General features: G+C 43.8%; 1 non-coding gene across 1 annotated transcript; it reads right to left on the bottom strand.

Annotated features, from left to right (window-relative positions):
• Positions 1–7,461: 7,461 nt before the first annotated feature.
• trnar-ccu lies at positions 7,462–7,534 on the bottom strand. The gene has a single exon. It is a non-coding gene; the product is annotated as a tRNA-Arg (tRNA).
• Between the last annotated feature and the right edge of the window lie 9,727 nt (positions 7,535–17,261).

The raw sequence follows: 17,261 nt of genomic DNA, 5'->3' as shown, positions 1-17,261 counted from the left end.
CCCAGCACCCTCCCGCTGCGCCACTCTGCTTCCATCCACTTCAGAAAAGACTAGAACTCACAATCCATGGCTTAGGAGTCCAGTGTCTTAGGCCACTGGGATACTGTGTAAACAGTATGACCTATACGATCTGTTGGAAGAGGTAAAAAAAAATATATAATGGCACTGAGACATGCCCATAAAACGACACATTTAAAAAAAATGTTGTTCGCACTTAAAATAAACTGTTTAGCAGAAGATGGTTTCTATCCATCGACCTCTGGGTTATGGGCCCAGCACGCTCCCGCTGCTCCACTCTGCTTCCATCCACTTCAGAAAAGACTAGAACTCACAATCCATGGCTTAGGAGTCCAGTGTCTTAGGCCACTGGGATACTGTGTAAACAGTATGACCTATACGAACCGTTGGAAGAGGTAAAAAAATATATATAATGGCACTGAGACATGTCCATGAAACGACACATTTTTTTAAAATGTTGTTCGCACTTAAAATAAACTGTTTAGCAGAGGATGGTTTCGATCCATCGACCTCTGGGTTATGGGCCCAGCACGCTCCCGCTGCGCCACTCTGCTTCCATCCACTTCAGAAAAGGCTAGAACTCACAATCCATGGCTTAGGAGTCCAGTGTCTTAGGCCACTGGGATACTGTGTAAACAGTATGACCTATACGATCTGTTGGAAGAGGTAAAAAAATATATATAATGGCACTGAGACATGCCCATGAAATGACACATTTTTTTAAAATGTTGTTCGCACTTAAAATAAACTGTTTAGCAGAGGATGGTTTCGATCCATCGACCTCTGGGTTATGGGCCCAGCCACTCTGCTTCCAGCCACCCCAGATGGGACTTGAACCCACAATCCCTGGCTTAGGAGGCCAGTGTCTTAGGCCACTGGGATACTGTGTAAACGGTATGACCTATTCGAACTGTTGGAAGAGGTAAAAAAAATAAACTGTTTAGCAGAGGATGGTTTCGATCCATCGACCTCTGGGTTATGGGCCCAGCACGCTCCCGCTGCGCCACTCTGCTTCCATCCACTTCAGAAAAGACTAGAACTCACAATCCATGGCTTAGGAGTCCAGTGTCTTAGGCCACTGGGATACTGTGTTAACAGTATGACCTATACGATCTGTTGGAAGAGGTAAAAAAATATATATAATGGCACTGAGACATGCCCATGAAACGACACATTTAAAAAAAATGTTGTTCGCACTTAAAATAAACTGTTTAGCAGAAGATGGTTTCGATCCATCGACCTCTGGGTTATGGGCCCAGCACACTCCCGCTGCTCCACTCTGCTTCCATCCACTTCAGAAAAGACTAGAACTCACAATCCATGGCTTAGGAGTCCAGTGTCTTAGGCCACTGGGATACTGTGTAAACAGTATGACCTATACGATCTGTTGGAAGAGGTAAAAAAATATATATAATTGCACTGAGACATGCCCATGAAATGACACATTTTTTTAAAATGTTGTTCGCACTTAAAATAAACTGTTTAGCAGAGGATGGTTTCGATCCATCGACCTCTGGGTTATGGGCCCAGCACGCTCCCGCTGCGCCACTCTGCTTCCATCCACTTCAGAAAAGGCTAGAACTCACAATCCATGGCTTAGGAGTCCAGTGTCTTAGGCCACTGGGATACTGTGTAAACAGTATGACCTATACGAACTGTTGGAAGAGGTAAAAAAATATATATAATGGCACTGAGACATGCCCATGAAACGACAAATTTTTTAAAAATGTTGTTCGCACTTAAAATAAACTGTTTAGCAGAGGATGGTTTCGATCCATCGACCTCTGGGTTATGGGCCCAGCACGCTCCCGCTGCGCCACTCTTCTTCCATCCACTTCAGAAAAGACTAGAACTCACAATCCATGGCTTAGGAGTCCAGTGTCTTAGGCCACTGGGATACTGTGTAAACAGTATGACCTATACGATCTGTTGGAAGAGGTAAAAAAAAATATATAATGGCACTGAGACATGCCCATGAAACGACACATTTAAAAAAAATGTTGTTCGCACTTAAAATAAACTGTTTAGCAGAAGATGGTTTCGATCCATCGACCTCTGGGTTATGGGCCCAGCACGCTCCCGCTGCTCCACTCTGCTTCCATCCACTTCAGAAAAGACTAGAACTCACAATCCATGGCTTAGGAGTCCAGTGTGTTAGGCCACTGGGATACTGTGTAAACAGTATGACCTATACGAACCGTTGGAAGAGGTAAAAAAATATATATAATGGCACTGAGACATGTCCATGAAACGACACATTTTTTAAAAATGTTGTTCGCACTTAAAATAAACTGTTTAGCAGAGGATGGTTTCGATCCATCGACCTCTGGGTTATGGGCCCAGCCACTCTGCTTCCAGCCACCCCAGATGGGACTTCAAACCACAATCCCTGGCTTAGGAGGCCAGTGTCTTAGGCCACTGGGATACTGTGTAAACAGTATGACCTATTCGAACTGTTGGAAGAGGTAAAAAAATAAACTGTTTAGCAGATGATGGTTTCGATCCATCGACCTCTGGGATATGGGCCCAGCACGCTCCCGCTGCGCCACTCTGCTTCCATCCACTTCAGAAAAGACTAGAACTCACAATCCATGGCTTAGGAGTCCAGTGTCTTAGGCCACTGGGATACTGTGTAAACAGTATGACCTATACGATCTGTTGGAAGAGGTAAAAAAATATATATAATGGCACTGAGACATGCCCATGAAACGACACATTTAAAAAAAATGTTGTTCGCACTTAAAATAAACTGTTTAGCAGAAGATGGTTTCGATCCATCGACCTCTGGGTTATGGGCCCAGCACGCTCCCGCTGCTCCACTCTGCTTCCATCCACTTCAGAAAAGACTAGAACTCACAATCCATGGCTTAGGAGTCCAGTGTCTTAGGCCACTGGGATACTGTGTAAACAGTATGACCTATACGATCTGTTGGAAGAGGTAAAAAAATATATATAATTGCACTGAGACATGCCCATGAAATGACACATTTTTTTTAAATGTTGTTCGCACTTAAAATAAACTGTTTAGCAGAGGATGGTTTCGATCCATCGACCTCTGGGTTATGGGCCCAGCACGCTCCCGCTGCACCACTCTGCTTCCATCCACTTCAGAAAAGGCTAGAACTCACAATCCATGGCTTAGGAGTCCAGTGTCTTAGGCCACTGGGATACTGTGTAAACAGTATGACCTATACGAACTGTTGGAAGAGGTAAAAAAATATATATAATGGCACTGAGACATGCCCATGAAACGACACATTTTTCAAAAATGTTGTTCGCACTTAAAATAAACTGTTTAGCAGAGGATGGTTTCGATCCATCGACCTCTGGGTTATGGGCCCAGCACCCTCCCGCTGCGCCACTCTGCTTCCATCCACTTCAGAAAAGACTAGAACTCACAATCCATGGCTTAGGAGTCCAGTGTCTTAGGCCACTGGGATACTGTGTAAACAGTATGACCTATACGATCTGTTGGAAGAGGTAAAAAAATATATATAATGGCACTGAGACATGCCCATAAAACGACACATTTAAAAAAAATGTTGTTCGCACTTAAAATAAACTGTTTAGCAGAAGATGGTTTTGATCCATCGACCTCTGGGTTATGGGCCCAGCACGCTCCCGCTGCTCCACTCTGCTTCCATCCACTTCAGAAAAGACTAGAACTCACAATCCATGGCTTAGGAGTCCAGTGTCTTAGGCCACTGGGATACTGTGTAAACAGTATGACCTATACGAACCGTTGGAAGAGGTAAAAAAATATATATAATGGCACTGAGACATGTCCATGAAACGACACATTTTTTTAAAATGTTGTTCGCACTTAAAATAAACTGTTTAGCAGAGGATGGTTTCGATCCATCGACCTCTGGGTTATGGGCCCAGCACGCTCCCGCTGCGCCACTCTGCTTCCATCCACTTCAGAAAAGGCTAGAACTCACAATCCATGGCTTAGGAGTCCAGTGTCTTAGGCCACTGGGATACTGTGTAAACAGTATGACCTATACGATCTGTTGGAAGAGGTAAAAAAATATATATAATGGCACTGAGACATGCCCATGAAATGACACATTTTTTTAAAATGTTGTTCGCACTTAAAATAAACTGTTTAGCAGAGGATGGTTTCGATCCATCGACCTCTGGGTTATGGGCCCAGCCACTCTGCTTCCAGCCACCCCAGATGGGACTTGAACCCACAATCCCTGGCTTAGGAGGCCAGTGTCTTAGGCCACTGGGATACTGTGTAAACAGTATGACCTATTCGAACTGTTGGAAGAGGTAAAAAAATAAACTGTTTAGCAGAGGATGGTTTCGATCCATCGACCTCTGGGTTATGGGCCCAGCACGCTCCCGCTGCGCCACTCTGCTTCCATCCACTTCAGAAAAGACTAGAACTCACAATCCATGGCTTAGGAGTCCAGTGTCTTAGGCCACTGGGATACTGTGTAAACAGTATGACCTATACGAACCGTTGGAAGAGGTAAAAAAATATATATAATGGCACTGAGACATGTCCATGAAACGACACATTTTTTAAAAATGTTGTTCGCACTTAAAATAAACTGTTTAGCAGAGGATGGTTTCGATCCATCGACCTCTGGGTTATGGGCCCAGCCACTCTGCTTCCAGCCACCCCAGATGGGACTTCAACCCACAATCCCTGGCTTAGGAGGCCAGTGTCTTAGGCCACTGGGATACTGTGTAAACAGTATGACCTATTCGAACTGTTGGAAGAGGTAAAAAAATAAACTGTTTAGCAGATGATGGTTTCGATCCATCGACCTCTGGGATATGGGCCCAGCACGCTCCCGCTGCGCCACTCTGCTTCCATCCACTTCAGAAAAGACTAGAACTCACAATCCATGGCTTAGGAGTCCAGTGTCTTAGGCCACTGGGATACTGTGTAAACAGTATGACCTATACGATCTGTTGGAAGAGGTAAAAAAATATATATAATGGCACTGAGACATGCCCATGAAACGACACATTTAAAAAAAATGTTGTTCGCACTTAAAATAAACTGTTTAGCAGAAGATGGTTTCGATCCATCGACCTCTGGGTTATGGGCCCAGCACGCTCCCGCTGCTCCACTCTGCTTCCATCCACTTCAGAAAAGACTAGAACTCACAATCCATGGCTTAGGAGTCCAGTGTCTTAGGCCACTGGGATACTGTGTAAACAGTATGACCTATACGATCTGTTGGAAGAGGTAAAAAAATATATATAATTGCACTGAGACATGCCCATGAAATGACACATTTTTTTTAAATGTTGTTCGCACTTAAAATAAACTGTTTAGCAGAGGATGGTTTCGATCCATCGACCTCTGGGTTATGGGCCCAGCACGCTCCCGCTGCACCACTCTGCTTCCATCCACTTCAGAAAAGGCTAGAACTCACAATCCATGGCTTAGGAGTCCAGTGTCTTAGGCCACTGGGATACTGTGTAAACAGTATGACCTATACGAACTGTTGGAAGAGGTAAAAAAATATATATAATGGCACTGAGACATGCCCATGAAACGACACATTTTTTAAAAATGTTGTTCGCACTTAAAATAAACTGTTTAGCAGAGGATGGTTTCGATCCATCGACCTCTGAGTTATGGGCCCAGCACCCTCCCGCTGCGCCACTCTGCTTCCATCCACTTCAGAAAAGACTAGAACTCACAATCCATGGCTTAGGAGTCCAGTGTCTTAGGCCACTGGGATACTGTGTAAACAGTATGACCTATACGATCTGTTGGAAGAGGTAAAAAAATATATATAATGGCACTGAGACATGCCCATAAAACGACACATTTAAAAAAAATGTTGTTCGCACTTAAAATAAACTGTTTAGCAGAAGATGGTTTTGATCCATCGACCTCTGGGTTATGGGCCCAGCACGCTCCCGCTGCTCCACTCTGGTTCCATCCACTTCAGAAAAGACTAGAACTCACAATCCATGGCTTAGGAGTCCAGTGTCTTAGGCCACTGGGATACTGTGTAAACAGTATGACCTATACGAACCGTTGGAAGAGGTAAAAAAATATATATAATGGCACTGAGACATGTCCATGAAACGACACATTTTTTTAAAATGTTGTTCGCACTTAAAATAAACTGTTTAGCAGAGGATGGTTTCGATCCATCGACCTCTGGGTTATGGGCCCAGCACGCTCCCGCTGCGCCACTCTGCTTCCATCCACTTCAGAAAAGGCTAGAACTCACAATCCATGGCTTAGGAGTCCAGTTTCTTAGGCCACTGGGATACTGTGTAAACAGTATGACCTATACGATCTGTTGGAAGAGGTAAAAAAATATATATAATGGCACTGAGACATGCCCATGAAATGACACATTTTTTTAAAATGTTGTTCGCACTTAAAATAAACTGTTTAGCAGAGGATGGTTTCGATCCATCGACCTCTGGGTTATGGGCCCAGCCACTCTGCTTCCAGCCACCCCAGATGGGACTTGAACCCACAATCCCTGGCTTAGGAGGCCAGTGTCTTAGGCCACTGGGATACTGTGTAAACAGTATGACCTATTCGAACTGTTGGAAGAGGTAAAAAAATAAACTGTTTAGCAGAGGATGGTTTCGATCCATCGACCTCTGGGTTATGGGCCCAGCACGCTCCCGCTGCGCCACTCTGCTTCCATCCACTTCAGAAAAGACTAGAACTCACAATCCATGGCTTAGTAGTCCAGTGTCTTAGGCCACTGGGATACTGTGTAAACAGTATGACCTATACGATCTGTTGGAAGAGGTAAAAAAATATATATAATGGCACTGAGACATGCCCATGAAACGACACATTTAAAAAAAATGTTGTTCGCACTTAAAATAAACTGTTTAGCAGAAGATGGTTTCGATCCATCGACCTCTGGGTTATGGGCCCAGCACGCTCCCGCTGCTCCACTCTGCTTCCATCCACTTCAGAAAAGACTAGAATTCACAATCCATGGCTTAGGAGTCCAGTGTCTTAGGCCACTGGGATACTGTGTAAACAGTATGACCTATACGAACCGTTGGAAGAGGTAAAAAAATATATATAATGGCACTGAGACATGTCCATGAAACGACACATTTTTTTAAAATGTTGTTCGCACTTAAAATAAACTGTTTAGCAGAGGATGGTTTCGATCCATCGACCTCTGGGTTATGGGCCCAGCACGCTCCCGCTGCGCCACTCTGCTTCCATCCACTTCAGAAAAGGCTAGAACTCACAATCCATGGCTTAGGAGTCCAGTGTCTTAGGCCACTGGGATACTGTGTAAACAGTATGACCTATACGATCTGTTGGAAGAGGTAAAAAAATATATATAATGGCACTGAGACATGCCCATGAAATGACACATTTTTTTAAAATGTTGTTCGCACTTAAAATAAACTGTTTAGCAGAGGATGGTTTCGATCCATCGACCTCTGGGTTATGGGCCCAGCCACTCTGCTTTCAGCCACCCCAGATGGGACTTGAACCCACAATCCCTGGCTTAGGAGGCCAGTGCCTTATCCATTAGGCCACTGGGGCACTGTCTACCTTTTGCAAATAATATGAACTGATAGAAGCAGTAAAAACAATGTGTACTGGAGAGCACTGAGACACGCAGACGAAATTTAGCTTTCTAATTTCTGATTGCGTTTCATTATTGAAAATAATCTGTTCAGCAGAGGATGGTTTCGATCCATCGACCTCTGGGTTATGGGCCCAGCACGCTCCCGCTGCGCCACTCTGCTCTCAGCCACTTCAGAAAAGACTAGAACTCACAATCCATGGCTTAGGAGTCCAGTGTCTTAGGCCACTGGGATACTGTGTAAACAGTATGACCTATACGAACTGTTGGAAGAGGTAAAAAAATATATATAATGGCACTGAGACATGCCCATGAAACGACACATTTTTTTAAAATGTTGTTCGCACTTAAAATAAGCTGTTTAGCAGAGGATGGTTTCGATCCATCGACCTCTGGGTTATGGGCCCAGCACGCTCCCGCTGCGCCACTCTGCTTCCCTCCACTTCAGAAAAGACTAGAACTCACAATCCATGGCTTAGGAGTCCAGTGTCTTAGGCCACTGGGATACTGTGTAAACAGTATGACCTATACGAACTGTTGGAAGAGGTAAAAAAATATATATAATGGCACTGAGACATGTCCATGAAACGACACATTTTTTAAAAATGTTGTTCGCACTTAAAATAAACTGTTTAGCAGAGGATGGTTTCGATCCATCGACCTCTGGGTTATGGGCCCAGCACGCTCCCGCTGCTCCACTCTGCTTCCATCCACTTCAGAAAAGACTAGAACTCACAATCCATGGCTTAGGAGTCCAGTGTCTTAGGCCACTGGGATACTGTGTAAACAGTATGACCTATACGATCTGTTGGAAGAGGTAAAAAAATATATATAATGGCACTGAGACATGCCCATGAAACGACACATTTAAAAAAAATGTTGTTCGCACTTAAAATAAACTGTTTAGCAGAAGATGGTTTCGATCCATCGACCTCTGGGTTATGGGCCCAGCACGCTCCCGCTGCTCCACTCTGCTTCCATCCACTTCAGAAAAGACTAGAACTCACAATCCATGGCTTAGGAGTCCAGTGTCTTAGGCCACTGGGATACTGTGTAAACAGTATGACCTATACGAACTGTTGGAAGAGGTAAAAAAATATATATAATGGCACTGAGACATGTCCATGAAACGACACATTTTTAAAAAATGTTGTTCGCACTTAAAATAAACTGTTTAGCAGAGGATGGTTTCGATCCATCGACCTCTGGGTTATGGGCCCAGCACGCTCCCGCTGCGCCACTCTGCTTCCATCCACTTCAGAAAAGGCTAGAACTCACAATCCATGGCTTAGGAGTCCAGTGTCTTAGGCCACTGGGATACTGTGTAAACAGTATGACCTATACGAACTGTTGGAAGAGGTAAAAAAATATATATAATGGCACTGAGACATGTCCATGAAACGACACATTTTTTAAAAATGTTGTTCGCACTTAAAATAAACTGTTTAGCAGAGGATGGTTTCGATCCATCGACCTCTGGGTTATGGGCCCAGCACGCTCCCGCTGCGCCACTCTGCTTCCATCCACTTCAGAAAAGGCTAGAACTCACAATCTATGGCTTAGGAGTCCAGTGTCTTAGGCCACTGGGATACTGTGTAAACAGTATGACCTATACGATCTGTTGGAATAGGTAAAAAAATATATATAATGGCACTGAGACATGCCCATGAAATGACACATTTTTTTTAAATGTTGTTCGCACTTAAAATAAACTGTTTAGCAGAGGATGGTTTCGATCCATCGACCTCTGGGTTATGGGCCCAGCACGCTCCCGCTGCTCCACTCTGCTTCCATCCACTTCAGAAAAGACTAGAACTCACAATCCATGGCTTAGGAGTCCAGTGTCTTAGGCCACTGGGATACTGTGTAAACAGTATGACCTATACGAACTGTTGGAAGAGGTAAAAAAATATATATAATGGCACTGAGACATGCCCATGAAACGACACATTTTTTAAAAATGTTGTTCGCACTTAAAATAAACTGTTTAGCAGAGGATGGTTTCGATCCATCGACCTCTGGGTTATTGGCCCAGCACGCTCCCGCTGCGCCACTCTGCTTCCATCCACTTCAGAAAAGACTAGAACTCACAATCCATGGCTTAGGAGTCCAGTGTCTTAGGCCACTGGGATACTGTGTAAACAGTATGACCTATACGATCTGTTGGAAGAGGTAAAAAAATATATATAATGGCACTGAGACATGCCCATGAAACGACACATTTAAAAAAAATGTTGTTCGCACTTAATATAAACTGTTTAGCAGAAGATGGTTTCGATCCATCGACCTCTGGGTTATGGGCCCAGCACGCTCCCGCTGCTCCACTCTGCTTCCATCCACTTCAAAAAAGACTAGAACTCACAATCCATGGCTTAGGAGTCCAGTGTCTTAGGCCACTGGGATACTGTGTAAACAGTATGACCTATACGAACTGTTGGAAGAGGTAAAAAAATATATATAATGGCACTGAGACATGTCCATGAAACGACACATTTTAAAAAAATGTTGTTTGCACTTAAAATAAACTGTTTAGCAGAGGATGGTTTCGATCCATCGACCTCTGGGTTATGGGCCCAGCACGCTCCCGCTGCGCCACTCTGCTTCCATCCACTTCAGAAAAGGCTAGAACTCACAATCCATGGCTTAGGAGTCCAGTGTCTTAGGCCACTGGGATACTGTGTAAACAGTATGACCTATACGATCTGTTGGAAGAGGTAAAAAAATATATATAATGGCACTGAGACATGCCCATGAAACGACACATTTAAAAAAAATGTTGTTCGCACTTAAAATAAACTGTTTAGCAGAAGATGGTTTCGATCCATCGACCTCTGGGTTATGGGCCCAGCACGCTCCCGCTGCTCCACTCTGCTTCCATCCACTTCAGAAAAGACTAGAACTCACAATCCATGGCTTAGGAGTCCAGTGTCTTAGGCCACTGGGATACTGTGTAAACAGTATGACCTATACGAACTGTTGGAAGAGGTAAAAAAATATATATAATGGCACTGAGACATGTCCATGAAACGACACATTTTTTAAAAATTTTGTTCGCACTTAAAATAAACTGTTTAGCAGAGGATGGTTTCGATCCATCGACCTCTGGGTTATGGGCCCAGCACGCTCCCGCTGCGCCACACTGCTTCCATCCACTTCAGAAAAGACTAGAACTCACAATCCATGGCTTAGGAGTCCAGTGTCTTAGGCCACTGGGATACTGTGTAAACAGTATGACCTATACGAACTGTTGGAAGAGGTAAAAAAATATATATAATGGCACTGAGACATGCCCATGAAACGACACATTTAAAAAAAATGTTGTTCGCACTTAAAATAAACTGTTTAGCAGAAGATGGTTTCGATCCATCGACCTCTGGGTTATGGGCCCAGCACGCTCCCGCTGCTCCACTCTGCTTCCATCCTCTTCAGAAAAGACTAGAACTCACAATCCATGGCTTAGGAGTCCAGTGTCTTAGGCCACTGGGATACTGTGTAAACAGTATGACCTATACGAACTGTTGGAAGAGGTAAAAAAATATATATAATGGCACTGAGACATGCCCATGAAACGACACATTTAAAAAAAATGTTGTTCGCACTTAAAATAAAGTGTTTAGCAGAGGATGGTTTCGATCCATCGACCTCTGGGTTATGGGCCCAGCACGCTCCCGCTGCTCCACTCTGCTTCCATCCACTTCAGAAAAGACTAGAACTCACAATCCATGGCTTAGGAGTCCAGTGTCTTAGGCCACTGGGATACTGTGTAAACAGTATGACCTATACGAACTGTTGGAAGAGGTAAAAAAAATATATATAATGGCACTGAGACATGCCCATGAAACGACAAATTTTTAAAAAATGTTGTTCGCACTTAAAATAAACTGTTTAGCAGAGGATGGTTTCGATCCATCGACCTCTGGGTTATGGGCCCAGCATGCTCCCGCTGCTCCACTCTGCTTCCATCCACTTCAGAAAAGACTAGAACTCACAATCCATGGCTTAGGAGTCCAGTGTCTTAGGCCACTGGGATACTGTGTAAACAGTATGACCTATACGAACTGTTGGAAGAGGTAAAAAAAATATATATAATGGCACTGAGACATGCCCATGAAACGACAAATTTTTTAAAAATGTTGTTCGCACTTAAAATAAACTGTTTAGCAGAGGATGGTTTCGATCCATCGACCTCTGGGTTATGGGCCCAGCACGCTCCCGCTGCTCCACTCTGCTTCCATCCACTTCAGAAAAGACTAGAACTCACAATCCATGGCTTAGGAGTCCAGTGTCTTAGGCCACTGGGATACTGTGTAAACAGTATGACCTATACGAACTGTTGGAAGAGGTAAAAAAATATATATAATGGCACTGAGACATGCCCATGAAACGACACATTTTTTAAAAATGTTGTTCGCACTTAAAATAAACTGTTTAGCAGAGGATGGTTTCGATCCATCGACCTCTGGGTTATGGGCCTAGCACGCTCCCGCTGCGCCACTCTGCTTCCATCCACTTCAGAAAAGACTAGAACTCACAATCCATGGCTTAGGAGTCCAGTGTCTTAGGCCACTGGGATACTGTGTAAACAGTATGACCTATACGATCTGTTGGAAGAGGTAAAAAAATATATATAATGGCACTGAGACATGCCCATGAAACGACACATTTTTTAAAAATGTTGTTCGCACTTAAAATAAACTGTTTAGCAGAGGATGGTTTCGATTCATCGACCTCTGGGTTATGGGCCCAGCACGCTCCCGCTGCGCCACTCTGCTTCCATCCACTTCAGAAAAGACTAGAACTCACAATCCATGGCTTAGGAGTCCAGTGTCTTAGGCCACTGGGATACTGTGTAAACAGTATGACCTATACGAACTGTTGGAAGAGGTAAAAAAATATATATAATGGCACTGAGACATGCCCATGAAACGACACATTTTTTAAAAATGTTGTTCGCACTTAAAATAAACTGTTTAGCAGAGGATGGTTTCGATCCATCGACCTCTGGGTTATGGGCCCAGCACGCTCCCGCTGCTCCACTCTGCTTCCATCCACTTCAGAAAAGACTAGAACTCACAATCCATGGCTTAGGAGTCCAGTGTCTTAGGCCACTGGGATACTGTGTAAACAGTATGACCTATACGAACTGTTGGAAGAGGTAAAAAAAATATATATAATGGCACTGAGACATGCCCATGAAACGACACATTTTTAAAAAATGTTGTTCGCACTTAAAATAAACTGTTTAGCAGAGGATGGTTTCGATCCATCGACCTCTGGGTTATGGGCCCAGCACGCTCCCGCTGCTCCACTCTGCTTCCATCCACTTCAGAAAAGACTAGAACTCACAATCCATGGCTTAGGAGTCCAGTGTCTTAGGCCACTGGGATACTGTGTAAACAGTATGACCTATACGAACTGTTGGAAGAGGTAAAAAAATATATATAATGGCACTGAGACATGCCCATGAAACGACACATTTAAAAAAAATGTTGTTCGCACTTAAAATAAACTGTTTAGCAGAAGATGGTTTCGATCCATCGACCTCTGGGTTATGGGCCCAGCACGCTCCCGCTGCTCCACTCTGCTTCCATCCTCTTCAGAAAAGACTAGAACTCACAATCCATGGCTTAGGAGTCCAGTGTCTTAGGCCACTGGGATACTGTGTAAACAGTATGACCTATACGAACTGTTGGAAGAGGTAAAAAAATATATATAATGGCACTGAGACATGCCCATGAAACGACACATTTTAAAAAAATGTTGTTCGCACTTAAAATAAAGTGTTTAGCAGAGGATGGTTTCGATCCATCGACCTCTGGGTTATGGGCCCAGCACGCTCCCGCTGCTCCACTCTGCTTCCATCCACTTCAGAAAAGACTAGAACTCACAATCCATGGCTTAGGAGTCCAGTGTCTTAGGCCACTGGGATACTGTGTAAACAGTATGACCTATACGAACTGTTGGAAGAGGTAAAAAAAATATATATAATGGCACTGAGACATGCCCATGAAACGACACATTTTTTAAAAATGTTGTTCGCACTTAAAATAAACTGTTTAGCAGAGGATGGTTTCGATCCATCGACCTCTGGGTTATGGGCCCAGCATGCTCCCGCTGCTCCACTCTGCTTCCATCCACTTCAGAAAAGACTAGAACTCACAATCCATGGCTTAGGAGTCCAGTGTCTTAGGCCACTGGGATACTGTGTAAACAGTATGACCTATACGAACTGTTGGAAGAGGTAAAAAAAATATATATAATGGCACTGAGACATGCCCATGAAACGACAAATTTTTTAAAAATGTTGTTCGCACTTAAAATAAACTGTTTAGCAGAGGATGGTTTCGATCCATCGACCTCTGGGTTATGGGCCCAGCACGCTCCCGCTGCTCCACTCTGCTTCCATCCACTTCAGAAAAGACTAGAACTCACAATCCATGGCTTAGGAGTCCAGTGTCTTAGGCCACTGGGATACTGTGTAAACAGTATGACCTATACGAACTGTTGGAAGAGGTAAAAAAATATATATAATGGCACTGAGACATGCCCATGAAACGACACATTTTTTTAAAATGTTGTTCGCACTTAAAATAAACTGTTTAGCAGAGGATGGTTTCGATCCATCGACCTCTGGGTTATGGGCCTAGCACGCTCCCGCTGCGCCACTCTGCTTCCATCCACTTCAGAAAAGACTAGAACTCACAATCCATGGCTTAGGAGTCCAGTGTCTTAGGTCACTGGGATACTGTGTAAACAGTATGACCTATACGATCTGTTGGAAGAGGTAAAAAAATATATATAATGGCACTGAGACATGCCCATGAAACGACACATTTTTTAAAAATGTTGTTCGCACTTAAAATAAACTGTTTAGCAGAGGATGGTTTCGATTCATCGACCTCTGGGTTATGGGCCCAGCACGCTCCCGCTGCGCCACTCTGCTTCCATCCACTTCAGAAAAGACTAGAACTCACAATCCATGGCTTAGGAGTCCAGTGTCTTAGGCCACTGGGATACTGTGTAAACAGTATGACCTATACGAACTGTTGGAAGAGGTAAAAAAATATATATAATGGCACTGAGACATGCCCATGAAACGACACATTTTTTAAAAATGTTGTTCGCACTTAAAATAAACTGTTTAGCAGAGGATGGTTTCGATCCATCGACCTCTGGGTTATGGGCCCAGCACGCTCCCGCTGCTCCACTCTGCTTCCATCCACTTCAGGAAAGACTAGAACTCACAATCCATGGCTTAGGAGTCCAGTGTCTTAGGCCACTGGGATACTGTGTAAACAGTATGACCTATACGAACTGTTGGAAGAGGTAAAAAAAATATATATAATGGCACTGAGACATGCCCATGAAACGACACATTTTTTAAAAATGTTGTTCGCACTTAAAATAAACTGTTTAGCAGAGGATGGTTTCGATCCATCGACCTCTGGGTTATGGGCCCAGCACGCTCCCGCTGCTCCACTCTGCTTCCATCCACTTCAGAAAAGACTAGAACTCACAATCCATGGCTTAGGAGTCCAGTGTCTTAGGCCACTGGGATACTGTGTAAACAGTATGACCTATACGAACTGTTGGAAGAGGTAAAAAAATATATATAATGGCACTGAGACATGCCCATGAAACGACACATTTTTTAAAAATGTTGTTCGCACTTAAAATAAACTGTTTAGCAGAGGATGGTTTCGATCCATCGACCTCTGGGTTATGGGCCCAGCACGCTCCCGCTGCTCCACTCTGCTTCCATCCACTTCAGAAAAGACTAGAACTCACAATCCATGGCTTAGGAGTCCAGTGTCTTAGGCCACTGGGATACTGTGTAAACAGTATGACCTATACGAACTGTTGGAAGAGGTAAAAAAAAAATATATAATGGCACTGAGACATGCCCATGAAACGACACATTTTTTAAAAATGTTGTTCGCACTTAAAATAAACTGTTTAGCAGAGGATGGTTTCGATCCATCGACCTCTGGGTTATGGGCCCAGCACGCTCCCGCTGCTCCACTCTGCTTCCATCCACTTCAGAAAAGACTAGAACTCACAATCCATGGCTTAGGAGTCCAGTGTCTTAGGCCACTGGGATACTGTGTAAACAGTATGACCTATACGAACTGTTGGAAGAGGTAAAAAAATATATATAATGGCACTGAGACATGCCCATGAAACGACACATTTTTTAAAAATGTTGTTCGCACTTAAAATAAACTGTTTAGCAGAGGATGGTTTCGATCCATCGACCTCTGGGTTATGGGCCCAGCACGCTCCCGCTGCGCCACTCTGCTTCCATCCACTTGAGAAAAGACTAGAACTCACAATCCATGGCTTAGGAGTCCAGTGTCTTAGGCCACTGGGATACTGTGTAAACAGTATGACCTATACGATCTGTTGGAAGAGGTAAAAAAATATATATAATGGCACTGAGACATGCCCATGAAACGACACATTTAAAAAAAATGTTGTTCGCACTTAATATAAACTGTTTAGCAGAGGATGGTTTCGATCCATCGACCTCTGGGTTATGGGCCCAGCCACTCTGCTTCCAGCCACCCCAGATGGGACTTGAACCCACAATCCATGGCTTAGGAGGCCAGTGCCTTATCCATTAGGCCACTGGCGCACTGTCTACCTTTTGCAAATAGTATGAACTCATAGAAGCAGTAAAAACAATGTGTACTGGAGAGCACTGAGACACGCAGACACGCAAATGAAATTTAGCTTTCTAATTTCTGATTGCGTTTCATTTTTGAAAATAATCTGTTTAGCAGAGGATGGTTTCGATCCATCGACCTCTGGGTTATGGGCCCAGCACACTCCCGCTGCGCCAATCTGCTCTCAGCCACTTCAGAAAAGACTAGAACTCACAATCCATGGCTTAGGAGTCCAGTGTCTTAGGCCACTGGGATACTGTGTAAACAGTATGACCTATACGAACTGTTGGAAGAGGTAAAAAAATATATATAATGGCACTGAGACATGCCCATGAAACGACACATTTTTAAAAAATGTTGTTCGCACTTAAAATAAAGTGTTTAGCAGAGGATGGTTTCGATCCATCGACCTCTGGGTTATGGGCCCAGCACGCTCCCGCTGCTCCACTCTGCTTCCATCCACTTCAGAAAAGACTAGAACTCACAATCCATGGCTTAGGAGTCCAGTGTCTTAGGCCACTGGGATACTGTGTAAACAGTATGACCTATACGAACTGTTGGAAGAGGTAAAAAAATATATATAATGGCACTGAGACATGCCCATGAAACGACACATTTTTAAAAAATGTTGTTCGCACTTAAAATAAACTGTTTAGCAGAGGATGGTTTCGATCCATCGACCTCTGGGTTATGGGCCCAGCACGCTCCCGCTGAGCCACTCTTCTTCCATCCACTTCAGAAAAGATTAGAACTCACAATCCATGGCTTAGGAGTCCAGTGTCTTAGGCCACTGGGATACTGTGTAAACAGTATGACCTATACGATCTGTTGGAAGAGGTAAAAAAATATATATAATGGCACTGAGACATGCCCATGAAACGACACATTTAAAAAAAATGTTGTTCGCACTTAAAATAAACTGTTTAACAGAAGATGGTTTCGATCCATCGACCTCTGGGTTATGGGCCCAGCACGCTCCCGCTGCTCCACTCTGCTTCCATCCACTTCAGAAAAGACT

This window comes from Oncorhynchus mykiss, chromosome 7, assembly GCF_013265735.2.
Source record: "Oncorhynchus mykiss isolate Arlee chromosome 7, USDA_OmykA_1.1, whole genome shotgun sequence".
In the NCBI taxonomy this organism is placed as follows: domain Eukaryota; kingdom Metazoa; phylum Chordata; class Actinopteri; order Salmoniformes; family Salmonidae; genus Oncorhynchus; species Oncorhynchus mykiss.
Note: the sequence above shows the minus strand (reverse complement) of the source record. Positions and strands in the feature narration are given on the sequence as shown.